The sequence below is a fragment of the Durio zibethinus genome, chromosome 23 (genome assembly GCF_047325235.1).
Source record: "Durio zibethinus cultivar Kanyao isolate XHJ-2024 chromosome 23, ASM4732523v1, whole genome shotgun sequence".
NCBI classification, from domain to species: Eukaryota; Viridiplantae; Streptophyta; class Magnoliopsida; order Malvales; family Malvaceae; genus Durio; species Durio zibethinus.
In genome coordinates, this window is record NC_143184.1 from 20,089,591 (window position 1) to 20,099,740 (window position 10,150).

The window sequence follows — 10,150 nt, forward strand, 5'->3', positions numbered from 1 at the left end:
TGATCTTAGACTGGGAATGAACTCCGTATGCCTAAGTCAACCCACGAAATGAGCGTGCGGGCGCTCAGTCGACCAGAGAGGCAGGATGCGTAAGTCGGGGATCGAACGGTTGGTAGGTGGGTTCAAGTGCCAAGCCCTGGGCGGCCGCACCAGGCACATCAGGCGGACCAGCAGGTGAGCCAGAGGTTGAGGCCCGTAGACCAGGCATGCTGGTGGGTATCTATGTGCAAAGCCTAGCAAACGAGTTCATAACGCCCGCCCAACTTGCAGGCTAGCCCATGAGACCAAGGCCTGGTATACAACCTGCTGCACCACATCCAGAAGGGCCCAAGGTGCTGGACATGCAAGGGAAGCTTCTGGAAGCAGGCAGAATCAGCAGGAGCATCTTGGCAGATTTGGTTGACCTTGAAAATTAGGAGTTAGCATCCTGATTGATTGTAATCCCATGATTTTAGCCTTTATTCTAGGGATATTGCCATTAAGTTGTAGCTGGAGCCTCAACTATAAATAGAGGGCTACTCCACCCTCATTTGTACACCATCAAACACTTTTGTTTCAGTGAATACAAGAGCATTTCCAAAATTCTATCATCTTGTCCTGTTTTTCTTTTACTTGCGTAATCAACCCTTCTCGTTGTTCTAGTGCCTGGACGCTTGTGTTTTAGGCTGACTTAGGCATAAAGGAGGAGATTCCAAGCCTAAGGCCGCACGATTTCTGAGTCTAAGGTTGGGGACCGTGACAGTTGGTATCAGAGCAAGTTTGATTCTGCGTGCTTGTGTTGTGCAGGTTAGATCGTGATTGTGGAGATGGCATCACAAAGTGACGTTGCTAACCAACAACCAGAGGCCCAGGAGTATGGGGGTGGAATAGGGAGGAAAGCCAGTTCTAGAGATATCTGGTCTACCATGGAAGGTAGGCTGGCCAAGGTGGAGGTGACCGTGGGCGACATGAGGGAGAAGCTTGAAGGGGTAGAGACTCTCATTGCATCGCTAGACTCCTTAAGGGAGGAGATCCAAAGTGAGCAGGAAGCTACTCTCAATAAAGGCATGGACATGATCACCCAAAAGAATCAGACCTTGGAGGCTGAAGTGCTAACCTTGCGCGATGGCATAGAGGCCATGCGCCAGTGGATGGAGGAGCTTACCAATGAGCTCGTTGCTTGCAAGACTGCCATTAGGAATGACATGTTTGCCGGAGTGTCCAAATCCAGATTGGATGTCCCCAAGCCTAAGGAGTTCAAGGGGACTAGGGTGGCCAAGGAAGTAGACAACTACCTTTGAGGTATGGAGCAGTACTTCCAGGCCATGGGCATGCAAGACGAGGCGATAAAAGTAAGTACCGCTGCTATGTATCTTATTGATGTAGCCTTATTGTGGTGGAGGCGCAGATGTGATGATGTAAGGTGTGGGAGCACCAAGATTGGAACCTGGGCAGAGTTCCAAAAAGAGTTCAGAGAATAATTTTACCCGAAGTATACCGATGATGAGGTGCGGGCAAAGTTACGCAGGCTGAGCCAGCAAGGGGACATAAGGGAGTATGTCCAAAAATTCTCTGAACTGATGCTACAGATCTCGGATCTAGGTGAAAAGGACACCTTATTTGCTTTCATGGATGGGCTGAAGCCGTGGGTGAAGCATGAGCTACAAAGGAGAGGAGTTCATGACTTAGCTAAAGCCATGACTACTATCGAGGCCTTGATAGAGTTCAAGCCTCTGAACAAGTTCGAGTCTACCAAGCCCAAGGGTAAGGGCAGGGACGATAGGGATTAGAAGAAGCAGTCCAATGGGAAGGACTGTGACTAGGAGTCCAAGGATGGGGACCGAGACCATTCAAACAAGGATGGCGAGAGAAAGCCACCAGCAGGCAAGTGGAAAGCAAAGGGGGACCGAAAGCCACTAGCATGCTACCTATGTGGAGGGAGCCACATAATGCGTAATTACCCGCAAAAGGGAAATTTGGCTATTGTAGACAAGGAGTCTGACGAGGAGCCAGAGTTAGGGGCAGTAAAGCTTGGGTCATTGGTGCTCAATGCTATCCAAAGTAAGGGGAGTCGCAAGCCAAAGGGCTTGATGTTTGTGGATCTGATGGTTGTGGGTCGAAGGTGAGTGCACCAGTGGACACAGGTGCCTTATATCTTTTTATTTAAGGTGATGGAGCCCGAAAGCTCAGACTGAAGGTGTAAAAAGGGACTGGTACCGTTAAAATGGTGAATTCCAATGAGGTTCCAGCCATTGGAGTAGCACAGGGAGTGGAGTTGTAGCTTGGAGACTGGAAAGGCAAGGAGACCATTGAGGTAATACCCCTTGACGACTATGAGTTTGTGATTGGGCTGGATTTTCTTGTTCAGATTAATGCCCTCCTTGTGCCTTTTGTCGATTGTGTTTGCATCTTGGATGCACGATGCCAATGCCTAGTACCATTAAGGAGAGGGTCTGGAGTTGGGTCACGGGTGGTGTCAGCCATCCAATTTGCCAAGGCGGTAAGCAGACAAGAAGACACCTTCTTGGTAGCCCTGAAATATGATGAGCCAAGGGAGAAGGAGATCGAGTCACCCTTGGAGGTGCTAAAGGTGCTAAAGACCTTTAGTGATGTGATGCCCGTAAAGCTGCCTAGCAAGCTACCACCTAAGAGAGAGGTGGACCACAAGATTGAGTTGGTGTCCGAGGCCAAGCCACTAGCTAGAGCCTCTTACCGAATGTCTCCACCAGAGTTGGAGGAATCAAGGAAACAGTTCAAAGAGTTAGTTGATGCTGGCTTCATCAGGCCATCGAAGGCACCCTATGGTGCATCAATTCTATTCCAATGCAAGCATGATGGGTCGTTGCGGCTGTGCATAGACTACCAGGCTTTGAACAAGCTGACCATCAAGAACAAGTACCCTATCCCACTCATTGTGGACTTGTTCGATCAACTTGGAAGCACAAGGTGGTTCACCAAGTTGGATTTGAGGTCAGGCTACTATCAAGTTAGGATCATGGAGGGAGATGAGCCAAAGATAGCATGTGTCACTCGGTATGGTTCGTATGAGTTCTTGGTGATGCCTTTCGGACTCACGAATGCCCCAGTAACATTCTGCACCCTTATGAGTAAGGTACTTCAATCATTCCTTGATCGGTTTGTTGTGGTTTAGTTAGATGACATTGTGATCTACAGCCAAACTTTGGGAGAGCATGTAGACCACTTGAGACAGGTGTTCGAGGTGTTGCAGGCGCGCAAGCTGTTTGTCAAGAGGGAGAAGTGCTTATTCGCCCAACAGGAGATCCCGTTCCTAAGCCACATAGTGGGACATGGCAGGATACGCATGGATGAAGGCAAGATACATGCCATCCTGGAGTGGCAACTGCCAGCCAAGGTCACTGAGTTGAGATCATTCCTTGGGCTGGTTAACTACTATAGACGCTTCATCAAAGGACACTCAGCAATAGCCACGCCATTGATTGACTTGCTCAAGAATGGGAGAGCATGGGAGTGAAGCGCAGGGTGCCAGGAAGCCTTTGACAGGTTAAAGTGGGCTGTGACAGAAGAGCCAGTCTTGGCCTTGCCAGACCATGCCAAGCCTTATGAGGTGCATACGGATGCATCAGACTTTGCCATAGGGGGCATGTTGATGCAGGAAGGACGTTCAGTCACATTCAAGAGCAGGAAGCTGAACGAGACTCAACGTAAGTACACGATCTAAGAGAAGGAGATGACTGCAGTGGTGCACTACTTACGTGCTTGGCGCCCTTACCTATTGGGGTCGAGGTTCGTGGTTAGGATGGACAATGTGACAACCAGCTACTTTCAGACACAGAAGAAGCTGTCCCCCAAGTAGGCGAGATTGTAAGATTTTCTTACGGAATTTGATTTTCAGATAGAGTACAAGCTGGGGTGGGCGAACCTAGTGGCAGACGCCCTGAGCAAGAAGGCTAACCTTGCTGCCATTAGCCAACCAGAGGGGTCACTGGTGCCGCGCATCAAGAAGGGACTTGTGTATGATCCTACAGCTAAGGCTTTGATGGAGTATGCCCAGCAAGGTAAAACTAGGCGATTTTGGTTGCAGGATGGCTTGCTGTACACCAGGGGCAGTAGACTGTTTGTGCCGCAGCATGGAAAGCTCCACAAGAAAGTTTTACAAGAATGTCATGATTCAAGATGGGCTGGACACCCCGGAGTGAGCCATACCTTGGCCCTGATCGAGGACCGGTACTACTAGCCGCACATGAGGGATGATGTGGAGGCTTATGTGAAGACTTGTCTTGTGTGCCAACAAGACAAAGTGGAGCTCAAGAAACCAGGCGGTCTCTTGGAGCCATTGCCAGTGCCAGAGTGACCATGGGAGAGTGTTTCTCTGGACTTTATAGTCGGTCTACCCAAAGCAGAAGGGTTTGGAAGCATCATGGTAGTGGTGGACAGGTTTTCCAAGTATGGAATCTTCATTCTAGCAACCAAGGAGTGCCCAGTCGAGGAGGCAACTCGATTGTTCCTGAAGAACATGGTTAAGTACTGGGGAGTGTCGAGGACCATTGTCAGTGATCGGGACGGACGTTTCACGGGCAAGTTTTGAACTGAGTTGTTCAAGCTGTTAGGGTTAGACTTGAACTTTTCCACTAGCATGCATCCGTAGACCGATGGCTAGACAGAGTGAGTAAATGGACTATTGGAGGTCTACCTCAGGCACTATGTGAGTGCCACTCAAAGGGACTGGCCAAAGCTGTTAGATATTGCGTAGTTTTCCTATAACTTGCAAAGGAGCGAGGCAACAAACCAGAGCCCATTTGAGGTTATGATAGGGCAACAACCACTAACACCCAGTTCAATTGCTGCAGGTTATACAGGGTCGAATCCAACAGTATACAAGTTTACCAAGGCATGGCAGGAGCAAACTGACTTGGCCAGAGTTTGTCTACACAAGGCGGCCAAGAGGTCGAAGAAGTGGGCAGACCAGAAGAGGTGGGATGTGCAGTTCTAGGTTGGAGATTTGGTGTTGGTGAAGCTGCATCCCATCGTGCGCCATAGGGGGCTACACAAAGGCCTAGTCCAGAGGTATGAGGGACCTTTTCGAGTAGTCAAGAGGGTAGGCAAGGTTGCCTACAAGTTGGATATGCCACCCAAGCCAAAGGTACACCTGGTGTTCCATGTGAGCATGCTCAAGCCATTCCATGAGGATGAAGGAGATCCAAGATGGGCAGAGTCAAAGCGTACGCCATTAGGAACAAGGGCCTTATATGAGAAGGAGGTCCATAACATCATAGCTGATCGGGAGGTAAGACGGAAGAACTATCAACCAAGACATGAGTACTTCGTGCACTAGAAGGGACTTCTAGACAGTGAGGTGAGCTGGGAACCAGCAGAGGACTTATGGTAGTTTGGGGACCAGATCAGGCAGTACCATGTAGAAAATGCAATGAGGGCATTGCGCAATCAGGTGGGGGAAAATGTCACGTAATGGGTGACTGCGCCAGGCACATCAGGCGGACCAGCAGGTGAGCTAGAGGTTGAGGCCCGCAGACCAGGTGTGCTGGCTGGTATTTGTGCGCAAAGCCTAGCAAACGAGTTTAGAACACCCACCTAACTTGCAGGCTAGCTCGTGAGACCAAGGCCTGGCATACAAGCTACCCGCACCACATCCAGAAGGGCCCAAGGTGTTGGACACATAAGGGAAGCTTCTGGAAACAAGCAGGATCAGCAGGAGCATCTTGGCAGATTTGGTTGACCCTGAAAATTAGGAGTTAGCATTCTGATTGATTGTAATCCCATGATTTTAGCCTTTATTCTAGGGATATTGCCATTAAGTTGTAGCTGGAGCCTCAACAATAAATAGAGGGCTGCTCCACCCTCATTTGTACACCATCAAACACTTCTGTTTCAGTGAATACAAGAGCATTTCCAAAATTTTGTCTTTTTATCCTGTTTCTCTTTAACTTGTGTAATCAACCCTTCCCGTTGTTCTAGTGCCCACATGCTGCCATGCCAATGCCATTTTTATGGCTTGTAAATTCATACAATGGTCCCCTAAGCCTTCATGTGAAGTTTCGTGGCAAGACGACCCATTTTCTATTTTTCATGATTTTCGAAACTTTCTGCAGTTCAGGATTTTTTACAATTTTTTTAGAAAGAGTTTTGTCCACAAATTTGGTAGAGGTGATCCTTACATTTTTGTTGGCATGCACAAAAAAATTCAGCTAAAAACTCAAAGTGGAGAAGATTTTGTGACTGTTTGAAAAAAGTGTCCCCATTTCAAACACTTTAATGGCTACTGGCAGCAAACTTATAAAATCTCAAATGCTTTTTAAGGGGGTGTGAGTTCTTGATGTTTGATGAGGGATAGGGGGCCAATATAAGGGCCAAATACCAGCACCCATCGCACATCATGTGCGCATACCCCCCGGCCCCCCCAATCGTCGAAACCCCCAATGCCTCCGGTTAGACTCTCCGACGATGCTCCGGTGATGGTGCCCCGGGCAAAAAAAATGCGGCACCAGAACATGCCCGATCCCAGTATGTGCACCGTGGCACAAACTCTTAGACTGGGAATGAACTCCGTATGCTTAGACATGGAATGAACTCCGTATGCCTAAGCCAACCCACGAAACGAGCATGCGGGCACTCAACCGGCTAAAGAGGCAGAATGCACAAGCCGGAGATTGACCCAGTCCCTCTCTACATGCTGCCAGTCCCGCTACCACAACCCTTGGTCTAGCTGGGGCTTAGTCATGGAATGAACTCCCCATGCCTAAGTCAAACCCACGAAACGGGCGTGCGGGCGTTCAGCCGACCGGAGAGGCTCGGTCCCCCCTGCATGCTACCGATGCTATTATCGTAACCCTCGGTCTGGTTTGATCTTAGACTGGGAATGAACTCCGTATGCTTAGAATAGGGATGAACTCCGTATGCCTAAGTCAACCCATGAAATGAGCGTGCGGGCGCTCAGTCGGCCGAAGAGGCCGACCGGAGAGGCAGAATGCGTAAGCTGGGGATCGGCCCAATCTCCCCCTGCGTGCTTCCGATCCTACTGGTGGTGTTGATGCTGCAACCCTCGATCTGGTCTGATCCTAGATTGGGAATGAACTCTGTATGCTTAGATGTGGAATGAACTCTGTATACCTAAGCCAACCCATGAAACGAACGTGCAGGCGCTCAACCGACCGGAGAGGCCGAATGCGCAAGCCGGGGATCAGCTCGGTCCCCCTCTACGTGCTGCCTGTCCCGCTGCCACAACCCTCGGTCTGGCTGAGGCTTAGACATGGAATGAACTCCCAATGCCTAAGCTAACACATGAAATGAGCATGCGGGCGCTCAGCCGACCGGAGAGGCAGAATGCTCAAGTTGAGGATCGGCTTGATGCCCCCTGTATGCTGCTGATCCTATTGTAGCAATCCTACTGCTGATCCTACTCTGTATGCTTAGACATGGAATAAACTCCGTATGTCTAAGCCAACCCATGAAATGAGTGTGCGGGTGCTCAACCACCTGGAGAGGCAAAACTCACAAGTCGGGGACCGACCTGGTCTCCCCTGCATGCTATCGATCCTGTTATCGTAACCCTCAGTCTAGTCTGATCTTAGGCTGGGAATGAACTTCGTATGCCTAAGTCAACCCACGAAATGAGCGTTCGGGTGCTGAGCCGATCGGAGAGGGATAATGCGCAAGCCGGGGTTCGACCCAGTCCCCCTCTGTGTGCTGTCGATCCTGCTGCCACAACACTTGGTCCGGCTGGGGCTTAGACATGGAATGAACACCCTATGCCTCAGCCAATCCATGAAACGAGTGTACGGGTGCTCAACTGGCTAGAGAGGCAGAATGTGCAAGTCGAGGATCGACCTGATTCCCCCTACATGCTGTTGATCCTACTATTGGTCCTGCTACCACAACCTTCAGTCCGGTCCAATCTTAGACTCGGAATAAACTCTGTATGCTTAGACATGGAATGAACTCCGTATGCCTAAGCCAACCCACAGAACGAGCGTGCGGGCGCTCAGCTGGGCGAAGAGGTAGAATGCTCAAGCCAGGGATCGACCCGGTCCCCACATGCGTGCTATCAATCCTGCTGCCGCAACCCTCGGTCCACTCTGATCTTAGACTAAGAATGAACTCTGTATGCCTAAGTCAACTCAAAAAATGAGCGTTCGGGTGCTGAGCTGGTCGGAGAGGCATAATGCGCAAGTCGGGGATCGGCCCAGTCCCCCTCTGTGTGCTATCGATCCTGCTGCCACAACCCTCGGTCCAGTTGGGGCTTAGACATGGAATGAAATCCTTATGCCTAAGCCAACCCACGAAACGGGAGTGCGGGTGCTCAGTCGGGCGGAGAGGCAGAATGCTCAAGCCAGGGATCGGCTCGATCCCCCCTGTGTGCTATCGATCCTGCTGCCGTAACCCTCAGTCTGATCCGATCTTAGACTGGGAATGAACTCCGTATGCTTAGACATGGAATGAACTCCGTATGCCTAAGCCAACCCATGAAACGAGGGTGCGGGCGCTCAGCCGGGCGAAGAGGTAGAATGCGTAAGCCAGGGACCGGTCTGGTCCCCCCTGTGTGCTGTCGATCCTGCTACTGCAACCCTCGGTCCAGTCCGATCTAAGACTGGGAATGAACTCCGTAGGCCTAAGTCAACCCATGAAATGAGCGTTCAGGCACTGAGCCAGCTGGAAAGGCATAATGCGCAAGCTGGGGATCGGCTCGGTCCCACTCTATGTACTGTCGGTGCCGTTACGACTACCCTTGGTCCAACTGGGGCTTAGACATGGAATGAACTCCCTATGCCTAAGCCAACCCACGAAATGTGCGTGCGGGCACTCAGTCGGCCAGAGAGGCAGAATGTGCAAGTCAGGGATCTGCTCGATCCCTCCTACGTGCTATCGATCCTGCTGCCGCAACCCTCGATCCGATCTGATCTTAGACTGGGAATTAACTCCATATGCTTAGACTGGGGATGAACTCCGTATGCCTAAGTCATCTCATGAAACGAACATGCGGGCACTCAGTCGACTGGAGAGGCAGAATGCGCAAGCCGGGGGTTGGCCCGATCCCTCCTGAGTGCTGCCGATCCTGCTGCTGGTTCTACTGCCGTAACCTCCAGTCCAGTTCGATCTTAGACAGGGAATGAACTCTGGTTAGGCTCTCCGATGATGCTCCAATGATGCTCCGACGATGGTGCCCTGGGTGAAAAAAATATGGCACCAGCACATGCCCGAGCCCAGCATGTGCACCATGGCTCAAACTCTTAGACTGGGAATGAACTGCGTATGCTTAGACAGGGAATGAACTCTGTATGCCTAAGCCAACCCATGAAATGAACGTACAGGCGCTCAGCCGGGTGGAGAGGTAGAATGCGAAAGCCAGGGATCGACCGGGTCCCCCCTGCGTGCTGTCGATCTTGCTGTCGCAACCCTCAGTCGGGTCCAATCTTAGACTAGGAATGAACTCTGTATGCTTAAGTCAACCGATGAAATGAACGTTCGGGCACTGAGCCGATCGGAGGGTAGAATGCGTAAGCCGGGGATTAACCCAATCCCCCTCTGCGTGCTACCGGTCCCGCTGCCACAACCCTTGGTCCGACTCGAGCTTAGACATGGAATGAACTCCCTATGGCTAAGCCAAACCACGAAATGGGCGTGTAGGCGCTCAGCCGGCCGGAGAGGCAGAATGTGCAAGCCGAGGATCAGCCCGATCCGCCCTGCGTGCCACCGATCCTATTGTCGAAACCCTCGGTTCGATCTAATCTTAGACTGGGAATGAACTCTGTATGCTTAGACTAGGGATGAACTCCGTATGCCTATGTCAACCTACGAAACGAGCATACGGACGCTCAGTCGAATAGAGAGGCATGATGCATAAGTTGAGGATCGAATGGGTGGTAGGTGGGTTCAAGCACATCTTCATATTTCTACCATGCCAATGCCATTTTTGTGGCTTCTAAATTCATACAATGGTCCCCTAAGCCTTCATGTGAAGTTTCATGGCAAGACGACCCGTTTTCTATTTTTCACGATTTTTGAACCTTTTTACAGTTCGTGATTTTTTAAAATTTTTTTAGAAAGAGTTTTGTCCCCAAAATTGGTAGAGGTGATCCTTGTATTTTTTTGGCATGCACAAACAAATTCAGCTAAAAACTCAAAGTGGAGAAGATTTTGTGACCGTTTGAAAAAAGTGTCCCCATTTTAGACACTC